Source organism: Bactrocera tryoni, chromosome 1 (genome assembly GCF_016617805.1).
Source record: "Bactrocera tryoni isolate S06 chromosome 1, CSIRO_BtryS06_freeze2, whole genome shotgun sequence".
NCBI classification, from domain to species: Eukaryota; Metazoa; Arthropoda; class Insecta; order Diptera; family Tephritidae; genus Bactrocera; species Bactrocera tryoni.
Window position 1 is genome coordinate 19421686 of NC_052499.1, and position 15854 is coordinate 19437539.

The following is a 15854-nucleotide window of genomic DNA, read 5'->3' on the forward strand; positions in this document are numbered from 1 at the left end:
TATAGAAACAGGACCGATTCGAGAAACACGTGAAGTATAAATTAAAAATTCACCTTTCGATTTGATCACAGTAGTATATCCATTAGCCTCTCTAGGACCTTCATCAGGAAGGAAGTGAGGCTTATTGGTCTAAAGTCTTTGAACAATAACACCACCTTTACTCTTTTCCAGCTTTTTGGAATATGTGACTGCTGGAAAATACCTAAAAATATTCCAGTCTCAACCTGGCAATAGCCGGGCTATAGAGGAGGATGTGGCAAGATCATTCCACGTCCATATACTTTGGCAAAAAGTGTCCGATAAAATGTTTAGTCACGTCATGTGTGAACTTATTGGACAGTGCCCTGTCAGACCACCAACAATTGCGGCGAGATTGCTAAGAGCAAGTAGTTCAGAGAATCTCCCCCGATTTACTCAGGGCCAGAAGACTCTCATGGGTACACAGTTCTGATTTTTGACCAGCGCTTGCCGAGGTCAGGAGAAGTTCAAAGGCTAGCGCTGGATCGCAAGAGGGCAAAAAGGTACCGACCCGCTTTCAACCGGATGAAATTGGGGTGTAACAAGCTCCACGGCTTTACAGTTTTCGACGTTTCTGGTGTGATAGGACAATCAACTAACTAATTAGGTCGTGCACTCCTTGACTTGCTGCCCTTCGAAGTAATATAGTCTCCACCCATTCATAAATCCCTCAAAAGTGTGGAGCAGAGAGAGAATCACCAAGAGCACAGTAGTAAGACGTCAATCTAAGTTCTATGTAAACTGATTCTGCTCGAAATTGTTATCAGAAATCTATTGATGATTCTTTAGGCCTTGCGTCTAATGGTCCGATCTGAAGAATATGGTCGGAGTTACAAAAGACAATTACCGATTTCCGATTTGACATTGAAGTTTTCCATACAAGAACTTAATTTTTAATGGTCCGATATCGGTGACTCCGACGAAGGCGGAGCTCCTTGTAGAAAAAGGGGCGTATGAACATTTTTAGATCGATATCTCAAAAACTGCGGGTCTAGTTCCCGTATATATAGAAGAAAAGATAGGCATGGCTAAATTAAATTACTAAAAATAATTAAAAGGAATTCAGTAAAAAAAATTTCCAACCGAAAAAATGTCACTCATACGCCACGTAAGACCTTACACAGCCAAAATTTCCATAAAACACATAGCATAACCCCCGCTGCTGTTTCGTTTCATAAATTTGAAAACGCCAAGAACAAAAAGTACAGAAAATGTTAACACAGCGTTGTGTCAGTGTGTGTGTGCTCACACATCAGTCCGCTATTTTAAACAAACGCCAACTGCATTGTGTCCGACAACGTTGAACTGAACGCCACCAGTTTTGTGCACATTTGACAGGTAAACATTTCATTTCGCTACATTTTGTTGCAATCGCCTTATTATGACTCGTAGCACCCCCACGTGGCGAGTGAGTGACGGCAAACATGCAAGTGGCAAGCGTGCAATGCATGCCAGTGCGATGCTATGGAAATTCGGTAATTTGAATTTGTCCGTTGGTGTGAAAATGCAAATGTAGTCAACAACAAAAATGTGGGCGCACAAATTATTTACTCGCTTGAAGGTAAACAATTGTGCATATGAGTGAGGTAATGCTGATGTTTTGAGTCAATCATGTGGGGGCGAACGGTATAAACTGTCTTTCGAGTGAAATAATGTTTGTTTAATTATTTACACAATTTCTAATCAATTTAATATTAGCCAAACCGAGGAGCATTTCAAACACGGACCGCTGTAATTCTCAACCTGTTTTAAGATTTTTCCCCAGTTCCGCTATTTTGTAGAATATTATTGAAATATTGTTATATTTAATGAAAATTATCGATTGTCATAATGTTCTGCAGTGCAACTACAACAAATCAAAAGTCAATTCGGCGAGTAAGATATCGGTAAATAATATTGCAAAATAGTCGATTAAAAAGCAATTTATATTTGTATGCCGTAGCTGCAATCAATGAAAATATTTAGATAATCTTTGTTCAAAACAATATCCAAATTTATCGATTAATATATCGATGTTTGATATTGACAAATTATTGGTTTTTTTAATTTTCTGCTTTAATGCTATTTAGAATGAAATCAGCTTGTAGAAAAAAAGTCGATAATTAATTACATATTATCGATTATTTAAATATAGTAATATTTATCCAAAATTAACGGTTGACAAAAGGTTGCGCAGAAGAAATACAGAAAATCAAAATTCAATTCAGCGGGTAAGATATCGATACATTATATTGGAAAGTAATCGAATAAAACACATTTGCAAACGTACACAAATTAATATGCAGAAACTGCAATCGTGCAATGACAGTATTATAAGCAAATAAATAATTTAGATACCAATAATTTGTAATATAAGTCTATTTAAAAAAATATATTGATATTTATCGAGTAATATATCGATGTTTTTTACTGAGAAGTTATTGACTTTTTAAAATTTTTATACGCAAAAGAAGAAAGCTACAGTTAAAGAGCTATGTTATTAGAAAATATCGATATTTATCGATTAATATATCGATGTTTTATACGAAAATTTTTACTACTCATAGTTGGCTTTTTAGCCGCAAAATCGTACATGGGAAAGTTTTCTTAGATAAATATCTAAGTAATATAAGGTTCATTGAGTAAAATTTTAATTTTAAAGACTTACTTCGATAATCGATCAGTTGAGTGTTGAAAGTATTTATCTAGGCCGGATTTTCGAAAAAAAAAAATTAAGGACAACTGCTTATCGCCAAGTAACTGGTAGCTAAGTACTGTAGCAATTAGAACGGCCGCTTGATGTAGTTACCAAATGTGTTTTGACTGTATGAACCTCTCTTCAAAGCTTAAGAAATGCTTTGCGGATACAGCGTTTTAAGAAAAAGCAATATTGCATTTAACATAATTTTCCAAAAGGCTTTAGAAAATCAGGTTAGCTGCACCTGAAGCATTATTATACATAGTATACAATTTTTAGATAAATTAACATTTTAGTTGAATTGTTTTTTATGCTAACCAGAATATAAAATAATTATAAGTTGATTACTTTGATAACGCCAATTTTTACATAGAAATCTGTTTATAATTGCATCAGAAAAAGTTTTGCAGCATTGCAATTAATTTATTTTGAAGAATAAACATGCGTTTGCAAAAAGTTAGTATACATTAGGCTGGACCAAAAAAATTCAAATGTTGTTTTTTTCGTTTCGTACTCCTAAAAATTGTTTGATAAACACCTTTAAGAAGGGCTCTGTTAGTATTAACTCATAATTGTAACGGGAAGGTTTTTCGATTAACAGTTTTCCAATTTATTCTTATTATCAGACAGAAAAAATCATATCTTGTTGCCAACTACCGGAAAAATTTAAGTTTTATTTAATAAAAATTTTTTCAGAGTAGTCAAAAAAAGCGAGAACATTCAATTTTTTTTACCAACCCTAATATACATCTATGTATTTGTATGTTTGAATGTTTGTTATATGAAATAATTACAAAAATGCAGATAACAGTGTCATGTTCATGTTTATTAAATTACAAAATGAATTTGTCGCAAAAACGTTACACATTTTCATAATTTTTCTACGCGAAACCTATTAAATGTCCTGTTCAAACTTTTCTATCAGCGATCACAGGGCGTATACGTAACATAAAAATATACTATACGAGTACTTTGTGCTTGTTCATAAACTACCTTTACGATTATGATTATTATTATATCTAATTAATATTAACTAAAATGTATTGTCATAACGTGAGCTTGTAAGGGTTGTTTACATTTAGTTGTATATATGCTTCCTTTGAAAGGTTATTTCACTGAATTTGATATGAGTTTATTTGCAGTATCACGCTAGGATGTTTAGCATAAATATTTATGCGCAAGCCAAGCATCAAAATGAGCACATCTAGCTTTAACATAATAGCAAATTTACATATGAAGTTGTTTATGAAAATTTTATATCAGATTTCAAGGGAATTTTATAATCAAGCAATTAATTGGTCAATAGTAGTTTATTTCTAGTGCTTAAATGTAATTTAATTATTTAATTTAAATTTGTCTTCATAAAAGAAAGACGAAATGGAAATACATATGCTCTCAAGGCAACAAGCGAGAAAGCAAACACTTGAACTCTAGCAAGATCGATGGACAAGGGAGCACAAAGGAAGACGAATAGCCAAACTAATCAAAGATAAAGAGATGTGGTAACAGTAGAAAATACGGCTCGGTGGACTACTACTTAACACAGATACTCTCCGGCCACATCTCATATCCGTACACCAAAACAAAAACAGAATGGCCTCCATATATTAACCACTTGACAATGTAAACAACACCTTTTTTAAGTGCCATCTATGGAAAAATGCACGGAGAACATTAGAAAGCAATGTATAAGAACTAAATACGGAAAATCGTATAGAAAAAACAATAGATAGCGGCAAAACTTAGTAGCAAATTGCCTCATACGTCGGGCATGTACTTTACACGAGAAACTTAACATGAACACGCACCTTCCGGTCCCGGAGAATTCGGTTCAATAGAAGTTGAGACAAATAGATTGATGCTGGCTACAAAATCGTAGGCATCTCTGGACTTAGAGCGAGTAGAAATTGGCCCACAATGGATTTACCTTGGAAACTTTGGCCTGAAGTAATGCGAAGGCGTTTCCGAAGCATGGCAAGAATCCACGATAGAAGGAAGAGTGTTTTAGTGGGTACACCATTCACGAAGGATGAAGATCTATGAAAGATGTGAAGACATTTTAAACTCTCTTTACTGCCACGACAGAGACTATAACAAATCAATTAGAAATTCTAGAAAGAGCCACGTTATTAACTTTTACAGAAGTTGTCCCGTAACTAAGATCTATAACTGTCAAAATATGTAGAGGTCACATATCAGCACTATATGAATCACCCTCTAAGTAAATCACAACTCAAGCATTAAGATTACCGTCAGCTGATTTCATGCGGAAAGTGTTCCATAAGTTCATTTACGAATAAGAAAACATGGTAAAGTCTAAAAATAATGTACTGAATGGAAAATCATTACTAAGCAATAAAGTCTTATATAACAAAACCCAGTTCAGCACTTAGTATTCCATACATAACAAAATCTCCATCAGCTTAGCGTAATTTGTACAAACAACTCACAACCTTCATACTTCATTCAGCTGCCATTGATAAATGGTTTTCAATTGCAATTAATATTCTTGTCCATTCGCCAGGTATTGAGTGCAGCTACCGAACGAAAATGGGCTCACATCATTTTTCATTTACCACACATACCTAAAAATGTATGAACTCGCGTAAACTCGGTGTGTGGGGGTGCGTAACACCGTGACCGTGCACTTGGCGGAATTCGTGCTTGAAGTGTGCGCCATGCTGGGCCACGCTGGCCTGAAAATAATGGTTTTGAAAGGCAAAAAACAGCATAGTTTTGACATATCGATACAAAATCAATCAATCACTTACCCAGCAGAAATTTATGAGACGTCAATGTGATTATTTGCTGCATACATATATTGCTTGCCGATCGCAAGCTGAAGAAACAAATGTGTTTTTGTGTTTATCTGGAAGGTTTTGCAAAATGGTTGGTTAGAGCAAGAACTTTAGACCTCGGAATGCAATGAGTCACACATCGCACCATAAAAGAATAGCCATAAAAATATCGTTTTATTTCGTTAGAGTAAGCAAATCTCGAAACCATAAGTTCATCGATTTTCAAAGACTTTGAATAAGAGAGCTTGGTTTCTGAACTTTTCTAGAAGTTTGAGGTGTTTTAAAAATGCAAAGTGGAGAATCCCTAAGAATATAATTACGGGTTTTCTCTTACTAAATCTTAAACTTACTGTCTGGTCCAGTCGACATAAAATTAAAATCGTAGAGTTTGGCTTCTGAACTTAAGTTTAGATCTTAGAAGTTGAAAGCGTTTGAGAATACCTATGTAGGTTGTGAACTTTATGTAATAGTGTCTATGATTTTCACTCAACCAAATAGAAATTTCAACTTAAGGCTACACACACTTCAATTTGGATAGTTTGGTATAGAATTTGTGAAGTGTTTCAGAAATTCAAGGTTAAGAACCTTTAAGACGTTGCTACCAATTTGTTTTACTCAAAATTTTACTCAAAATTAAAATTGACCGTAATTTTATGCTATATTAATATTGTTGAACTTTCTTTCAATTTCCTGCCGCAGCTGCTGGCAGTTTTTCGAAATAACTAAAACTATTTTTCAACACATACTTTGCACCGTTAACTTTGTTCGGCTCGTACATTGTTTCCGAGAGCCAACTTGAGCAGCGCCGAATGCAAGTAAGTTAAGTGAAGTAAAATATTTTACTAAACAAGAAAATTTTGCAGTTCACAGGCTTTTACACTTTCAGCCGCTTACACACAAGTAAAACATGTTGTAGTAACACTTACGAACCGCTACAAACATAACGGTATATATTATTCGTACACTATTTATTTACATACGAAGTAAATTTCTTTTGGAGAAAACATACTTTCGCAAATGTGCTTTTGTAAAGTCCAGTTATTTTATATGTTTCGTTCTGAAGCTACGTAAAAAAGACTTGAGTGCATGAAAATGTAGATTAGAGCTGAAAGGGTGTTTTTCACTGTAATATGTATTTGCAAACCAAAAAAAGCAGAAGATAAAAGGTAATTGTTTGACTTTGTCGTGAGAAATTAGAAAACTCATTACATTCTAATATTATATAATCTACTATTACGAAAACTTATTATCTTTGGTTAATTACTGGACATCTATTTTCGACTTATGGAAATATCTTTTCGTTATGTGCAATTGCGCCGATAGCTGCCGATCATGTAACACAAGCAACACAGGGCAAACACAAAGTAACCTTGGGGTTGTGTTGATGGTGAACATATAAAAAGCTTGTACTTCTAGGCAAAAGGGAACTTATGTAGTAACATTATGTTTGGTAAAAAAATTCTCCCAAAAAAACTGCTATGAACTAGTCATTTTAAGCACTGCAGTTGTATAAACTGAGGTCTATATCTCCAAAATACAGATATGTTCCAAGAAAAATGAAAAACTTGAAAATATAGTAGAGACAACAGAAAATGGGTGCAATATTGGCCGCCTTAGTTCTATTGCTAAACGTCCTTTAAATCCAAGGGGTGATCCAAAAAGAGGTACTTTTTCAAATGGTCCTTTTTGGTAAAATCACGCGTAGGTCGTGTCACGCTGTCATCCTATTTTCTTTTAGTATTGTTTGACATTTTTTCACCACAAGACCCACGCTTGAGCAGCGTTTACAAATCGTTCAACTTTATTACGAAAATTCACTTTCTGTAAAGAATGTATTCTGCACGCTTGGCTCAACTTAGGGTCATCATAATCGGCCTCCTGAGTGTACCATTTGCAACAAAATTACCCAGCGTGATACCCAGCTTTCATTTATTATTTCAATATTTTAAATTGGAAGCGTAAAAAATACAGTTTTTGCAAGAATTGAAATTTCTCAACCTTCCAAAGCGTATCGCCTCGCTCTATGGGCTCTTGAACGTATTCAAAAAGATCCGAGGATTTCGATCCAAATTTTGTTGGGCGATGAGGCCTATTTCCGGCCGATTGGTATGTAGACAAGCAAAGTCGCTGCAATTAAAGCGAAGAGCAACCTGAAGAGATTCAAGAGCTGCCATTTCGTCCAGAAAAAGCAACGATTTGGTGTGGTTTGTGCGCTGGTGGAATCATCGGTCCATATTTCTTCAAAAATTGTGCCGGTGAGAACGTAAGCGTTCATGGCGACCATTATCGCGCAATGATAACCGACTATTTGACGCCCGAAATTAAAGACAGTGATTTCGTCAACATTTGGTTTCAGCAAGACGACGCCACTTTCCACACATCGCATCAATCAATGGACTTACTCAGAGAACACTTTCTTGAGCAGAAAATTTCACGTCTTGGGCCGGTCGATTGGCCACCAAGATCGTTTTATACCACACCGTCATGCGGACAATCTCTCTTCGATTCAGGCCTTGGAGTCAAACATCTCGTGGGTCATACGCCAGCTATCAATCGAAATGCTCCAACGAGTCATCGAAACTTTAACTCAACGGATGAACCATTTGAGACGTAGCCGAGGCCAACATTTGAAACAGATAATTTACAACAAATAAATGTCAAGTAATGTTCTATGGAATAAGAATAATATAAACAAAGAACCAACTTTCAGATTCAAGCAATGTGGGGGAATACCAGCCGCTTCCAATGAATTTAAAAAATCAATTGGATATTCATTGCCTCATCTTGATTAGTAACACTGTCAACTGATTAATATGTCGTAACCATTGTAGCACCGAAGAACATTAATACCAAGGTGCATACATTAATATGCGCATTCACCTATAGAATGATCCGTTTTGCCAGTACCACCAGGTGCATCCAGGCTATATAATTCACTTGCATTATTGGAAACGTTGCAATTCACGAACAAACAAATTATGCATCTCACGTTTTGCTGAGGTCATACTCAATTGTGCTAATGCTTTATTTGCAATCGTTAGACACATATCTTCAATTATTACCGAAGCTTCGTTGTTTATTTCCAAAGTAATCAATGCTGGGATAGTTCAAAATATAATAAATTTATCGCAAATGTATCAGTTGCGCATAATTTGAAAACAAGGCAGCCAACGTCATCGCTGGTAGTTGTTTCCAATACATTTGCTTCATTAAAATATACACGTTGGCCATGCTCAAGATATACTGCCAAGTGAACAAAACCACAGAATGTTTTTCGTGCATTGGAATCATTACTTTCTACTTTCTCTCTTACATAACATATAGTCACCAAGGTACAGCATCCTGAACAATGCCAGGAGCCTGCTGGTTTCGACTGAGGCGATGTGATCCCTCTCCACGTAAACGGAACCTGGGAACCTAGGCCCTTTAACCTGCTTCTGTAAATTGCTGGGTAATCCAGAATAAGGTGTTCTTGGATATCCTGTTTCATGTCGCAGAACTGGCAAATTGCGCAAAAAACTATGCCCATGTTGGACAAGTGCTTCCTGTGTCTGCAGTGCCCTGTGTAGAGCGCGAGAAGGAAGCAGAATTTATGCGATGTTATAGCCTCCTAGAAGCAGCTTGGCAGGGCGCACTACTGCTGCCAGTGCTGTTCTCTCCCCACTTTTTCCTCCATGCGGACTGCCGCTAAGTGTGGCGATACGCTGGTTGCGATAGTTGCGGTGGAGATTAAGTTATGTACACTGACTGTTGGACTAATTGAAAAATGCTCGGAAATCGTCCCATTGGTATGGATAATTTGGTATGCTTATCCCGCAATGCCTACTCCAATGCCTTCCGGTGTTTTCAAGCCCTCAGTGTACCACTGGATAGTGCTGTCTCTCGGCCGTATATCGAGCGTAGAGTCATTCCAGTCTGCCATGCTGCCGAGAGTAACTCTATAATTCTTTGTAAAGTTAATCGTCTTTCTAAGGCCGTCCCTTGGAAGAAGGGCCAATGGTGTGCTTTCCCTTTGGGCCTTCATCTGTTGAGACGACTTTATCTTCCCTTTGCCAAAACTCTCTGCCGCCATTAGCAGAATGGTATGTTTCACTACCTTATCACTAGATGCAGCGGTGTGACCTCCAGCATGGCTTCAAGTTCTGCAGTGGAGCAAGTGCCCCTGAAGCGCAGACACTAGCGAGCCTTTGAAGCTTCGGTAGTTGAAGGCCTACCGAAGACTATGTTGCCTTGGAAGCCCAAGCCACAACTCCATAAGTGACAATAGGCCTTACAATCATGGTAAAGAGCCATCTTATGATACCTGGCTTGCATCCTCAGAATCTGCCGGCTAGGCGTCTTCATATCATAAGCGCCTTTGTGGCTTTTAACAGCGTTAGATTTACATGCCAACTCCAACGTATGGTTGAGTCTAATGTAAGGCCAAGGAATTTGACATCTTTAGACTCCTCCAACTCCCTTCCACCGAGTGGTAGGGGCCTCAATCCCGGAAGAGAGAGAGAGAGAAGATAAAAGAGACCATGGTGGGTTTTTCCGGACTGATATTCAGCCCTGCCGTATCGAATTTCGTGTGTTAATAAAGTATTGCTTTTGGAGGAAAGATACTGTTGAATTTGGAGTCTGGGGGAAGTCAACCGTTGAAAAGATATTTGCTAGGTTGGCAAGAAGCGCAATGAGCACCGAGGACAATGAAAGCAGTGGACGCCCAAAAGAGGCGAAAGCTCTGTGGAATATGGGTGGCGCGCAAGTTCATAATCCAACAAAAACAAAGAATTGCTTTTGAATCGTAAACAAACCGAATTTTTGCGTCGGTGTGTGCCTCGAAAATATTTTTATATACTCAAATTATATATATACAATAATATAAATTTTTATAAACACTGCAGTTATTCTGCGTTTTTTTGAGTTAGATATCGCATTTGGCTAGTTATGAATTCCTTTGCGTCTTTTCTTTCTTTGTTTGAAGTAATAAAATTTTCAATTGCACATCTTACATGCATTTTGAACACAAGCTTAAGATCTAAAATAAATTTTGGTATTTATGAATTGTATTGACTTTTAACATTAAGAGATAAATAGTATCCTACGTCGGTCCCCACCAATTTTCAGCCAAATCGCTTCAGCCGTTTTTGAAATGTAAATAGTGTAACTAACTCAACTTTCTTTTATATACAAGGTCTGTCGCAAAAGAAACAGAACTTTTTAAATATAACTGTTTCTGGTGGCGCCACCTATTGGTGGGTACATGAAATAAAAAGTTTGATCTTTTGTTGACATTTCGTAAAAATTTTAAGACAATTGGATAACTACAATCGATGTTATCGATCAAAAACTAACAGCAGCTTTTGGTCATCGGTCGTAAAATGCAAAGAGCAAATATTAGATTTTGTTTTAAACTTGGGAAAACATTTACTGAAACTTTTCAAATGATGAAAAAAGTACATGGTGATCAGTGCCTATCCCGTAGTAATGTGCATGAGTGGTTTAAGCGATTCCAAGAAGGTCGTGAGGACCTCTGTGACGATCAGAAGTCGGGCCGGCCAAAATCAGTGATTACCCAAAATAATATTGAAAAGTGCTATTGTGCAGGAATTTATTAAGAATGAGCCGAAATCTTCTTTGCGTTACGTGGAAAGGGAGTTAAATATCACAAAAGACTCCACTCATTGCATTTTGATAGATAAATGGGGTCTACGGAAGGTGTGGTCTAAGTTTGTTCCGCACAAATTGACTGAAGAGCAAAAATTGCAACGAATCTAATATTGTAAGGATTTGATTAAGGAGTCGAGAAAGGACATCAACTACAAATATTCGATTGTGACTGGTGATGAAACGTGGTGCTTTCAATATGATCCCGAAACCAAACGTCAAAGTGTCGAATGGAAGCTTCCAGACGAGCCATCACCGAAAAAAAATCGTCTTCAAAAGTCAAAAATAAAGACAATGCTGATTTGTTTTTACGATTCCGAGAGTATTGTTCACCGAGTGTTCGTCCCACTTGGTCAAGCGATTAATGCTGTGTTTTATCTTGGCGTTATGAAACGTCTTTTGTCACGCATTCGTCGTGCTCGACCACAATACCGTGAAACAAGGTCCTGGCGCCTGTTGCACGATAATGCGCCGTGTCATCGGTCGACGCTTGTCACTGATTTTTTGACAAAAAACTCCATATTAACTCACCCTACTCACCTGATCTGGCACCCTGTGATTTTTACCTATTTGGAAAACTTCATTTGTCCATGAAAGGACACTGGTTTCAGGACATTTCAGCTATCCAAAAGGCGACGACCGATATTCTCAAGAGCATTCCGAAAAATGACCTTAAACACTCATTGGAAATGCTAATTGACCGGGCTAAATGCTGTATCGAAGCACAAGGAAACTACTTTGAATATAAAAATATAACCTTTGAAAAATATTAATCTTTTGTTTCCTGTTTCTTTTGCGACAGACCATGTATATATACATACTATATATATATTTATATAAATAGAGTGTTTTGCCTTATTTACTCACGCACTGTTGAGGTTAACCTGCTTTCGAAGCATATAAAATGTTTCCCCAATTGCTGTCATGACAACTAAGCACAACAAGCGCGCAAAGACATATACTTATAAGGACATACATACCAATAAACATATTGTAATTTATGCAACAAAAAATATTTTAGTGTCAGTATTAACATTTATTCTTTATAATATTTGAAATCGTTTTATAGCAGGTTTTCCATGAAGCTTTCCTTAAAAACATACACGAAACTTTGTGCATAGTCCTTTCCCATTTGAGGGTATTTTTTTCTTCTGCTTTCCATACTTAATTTTCTACACTATACCGGATTTATTTGCTAAGGGAGAACAGAGTGCCATTAACCCATTGCCGTTTGAGGAGCAAACTTCAATACATATAAATTTTTATTTCTTTCTTTCCTTTACTATTTTCTTCGATTGCGTGATAAAGGCCTTGTTTACAGCTACATAAAAATGTTTTGAGTCTCATGTTTACAACCTCAACAATAAGCCAAACTCAGATGAGATGTTGAATTGATTCGAACATTGTTGAATTTTTTTTAGCATGAAGAGCGTATATTAATTTTGTCACGAAGCTTTTAGCCTCCAGAAAAATTCGTCAGAGGCCCTATAAAATGTATAACTACATATATACAATATATCAGCATGATGAGATGCGTCGATTTTCCATGCCTGTCTTTGTATACGGGAACTAGTCCTACTGTTTATGGGACATCGATTTAAAATTCTGCGCTCGTTTTTCTCTCTCCAATAAACTGCTCATTTCCCGGTATAGAACACGCCCATAGCATAAAGCGATGTCGCTTTGGAAGGTCGAGCGGTTTCAGTTCCTATACAAGCTGTATATTTTCTTCAAATCAACATGACAGCTTGAGACAACTCATGCGCCATCTGTCAGAAAAAGGCGTTTGAAAAAGTACCTTAATTTGGATCACGCGTAAGTTTCTGCTAACGATTGGGTATAGGTACTTTCTTCTCACCATTTTCCTACATTAAAAACCCTGTTACTTTATAAATATCGTCCCAAGGGTGGGCAATACTGCTTTCATATTTAATCCTTGCGACCGAATGTGAAGCCAGTGCCTTAAGAATGAATTTTTATTTACGCAGTTCATTGTGAAAACAAAATTCAAAAGCTTTTCAATTCGATTTTACTTAGATCCCGATTTCAACGGTAGTAATAATAAGATTAAATTTCATACTAAACCGTTCAACTTATTCACTTCTCTTTACAAATTGATTTGCATATATTTCCTACGAAGAAAATTTGAAGTGTAATTCAAAACACTTAAGCTGTGAAATGAAAATTTCTGGCTCAGCACTCTTGATGTAATTAGATTATATTACGCTAAAATGGCCCCCAAACTACATATTTATTTGAATGCCAGTTTCCTTCCATTAAACATAAATTGTATTTAACTGACATTCACATTTCGAATAAAGCTCGGTACTGAATTTCCCCTTAAGCTTTTAAAGCCACACTAATTGAATTGTGTTATTAATTAGTGCTTCAAATTCCATTGAATGCAGATTAAAATCCGCCACACAAAAGTCTCCATAGCAAAATTGATCCATAACTCCAATTAATTTAAACTATTTAAATATTAATAAACACTTACTTGATTGGTGGAGGTATTTAGGCAGGTAAAACCATTGATTTGCAGCAGTAAAAAATATTTTAATTTAATTATTATAAGCTGTAAGTAAAAATAGAGTTTATTTAATTAATACATGATTTGCGGTTGAAAGCAAAAATATTTGTGTGTGAATTGTACAAAAGTCAGACATATTTTTTATAGCCATGCTAAAATTTACAAACGAATATTATTTAATATTAACAATTCGAAATTTTGAGTTACTAAATTAAATAGAACAGAACTTATTTTTCTCTGTCTGTCTACTTTTACAGCGTCCTTATTGAAAATTCCCTTATTTACAGAAGCCAGCTTTTAACGAACAAGATGAAAGGTGTGTTTTTAAGTAAAAAATTTATTATGAAAGTTTTTTACTAATTTTTAAAAATTATGCTTTTTTATATTATTCCAGCCGAGCTGTCAAATTTTCGACCACTTTTTGGAGCAATTGGGTGCATGTATCAAAAATAACGCACCGAATATTCTCTTTCAAGGCGTCAATCGTCTCTGTGAATTCAAGCGACTTCACATAACCACACAAAAAATAGTCCAGCGGTATTAAAATGGATGATCTTGAAGGTCACGTCATTGGTCCAGAATAAGAAATAATATGCTCATTAAAAGTTTTCTACAAAAAATTTTATGTTTCATTGGCCGTGTAGCGCCTTCTTATTTGAACCAAAAGTCATTCACATTAGTATCCTATAGTTCAGTCACGGAGAAGCACATTATAGCCAGCTTCATTTTTAAATAAATGTGGTCCAATGAAATTTCTTCTGCCCACAGAGCGCACATACAAGTGACTTTTTGGTCATAACGGCGTCTCAACAATGACTTTGGATCGGTGGACATCTCATTTTGGGCTCATTCACCGAACGTTTGACGTGCTTGACAGTCGATGGGCTTCAGTTCTTGCGCCAGTTGGATTTTGTCAGCAACGTCTTCCGGAAAGTGGATAAGCAGAACTCTAATTGTTGCGCGCTATGGCGGATGAACTCATTTAGGTCTTCCTCGATACTCCGCTCCACAGCAGCAATGACTCTGCTCAACTTGATCCGAGTAATAGTTTTGGAGATACAGCTTTGAAAATTTGCTCCTTCGAGGTCAGATACAAAGCTTTATTTGTTTTGAAAGTCGCTGGTCAAGATTTCTCACAAACTACCCAACCGATCTTAATGAAGTTTTACATAGGTCTTCTAGATATCGTTTACAAGGTCGTTTTTTGTTCAACGATTTCATTTTACTCTTTAACTGATAACAACCCCTGCAGCTTCAAAAGTCTGTGAATGACTTAAAGAAAGTGTTGCTTGAACACCCTATGGGTTGTCTCGTCATAACTTTAGTATGAGGAATGACTGTTTTTGCAACGAGAGGAGGCACTATTTATCAATCGTAAACTTAAGGCGCTTTTGTTTAGACAATCGACTCGATGTCGGAGTTCAAGAGAACCATAATTTTCGAGGCTCAAATTTCCAAAATTTCACCAACTGAAAGTATTGTATTATTAACGATATTTTAAGTAGATTTTTTGGACTTTCTGAGTTTAAACTTTATGCGCTCATGAAGTTCAAACTTTGTATAAAAGTTTGCGCTCACACAGCATCAAATATGAACAACCAGACCTAGCTGTAAAGCCAATCAGCTATTGTGTGACTGATAGATAAGTTCAAAAATTTATTTGTAATAAATAATAGCAAAATCAAGGGTCGTAAACTTCTGCTTGTTGCTCGTACTTCAGTCTAATAAATGTCTGCTGGCTTAACAAGCATGTATTGCGATTTCGTTTCCAAATTCTATTTATTTAGATTTTAAGAGATTACTTTGCCATTTACACACGTTGCAAGCGCGTAATGCGCCATAAAATCGAATGAGCGCAGAAATAAGCCTAGCAATTACGAGTGAGTAGTCGGCGAATATTTGCTTAAGCATGTAATTTTATATCAGTAAATATGAGAAATGCGCGAAAAGATGTTATATTATATTGATGAGTGCCCTCAAGACATGGTTACATTTTCTTTTCTTTTGCTGTATTTAAAAGCAATTACTACAGATTTGGAGAGTAATTAATTACTTTACGAAAAAGAATTTAAAATGCCTGCTTAATGAGGTGGAAGTTGAAGATATTGCCAGCAGTTTGCATATTAAGTATCTGTCGTGTGATGCAAGTAGAGGCACTTTTTTCAATAGATTTTTTTGGCAG

The 15854-nt window shown here is 36.3% G+C and overlaps 1 protein-coding gene across 3 annotated transcripts in view; it reads right to left on the reverse strand.

Annotated features, from left to right (window-relative positions):
- Nucleotides 1-15854, reverse strand: part of LOC120773733 — an 87931-nt gene that overhangs the window by 37629 nt on the left and 34448 nt on the right. For 2 of the 3 annotated variants that reach the window (XM_040102802.1, XM_040102793.1), the window contains exon 2: nucleotides 13640-13717. The gene's annotated coding sequence lies outside the window, so the exon portion shown is untranslated. Of the gene's footprint in view, nucleotides 1-5466; nucleotides 5565-13639; nucleotides 13718-15854 lie in introns of all 3 variants that reach the window. The other variant, XM_040102810.1, reaches the window with a different exon arrangement.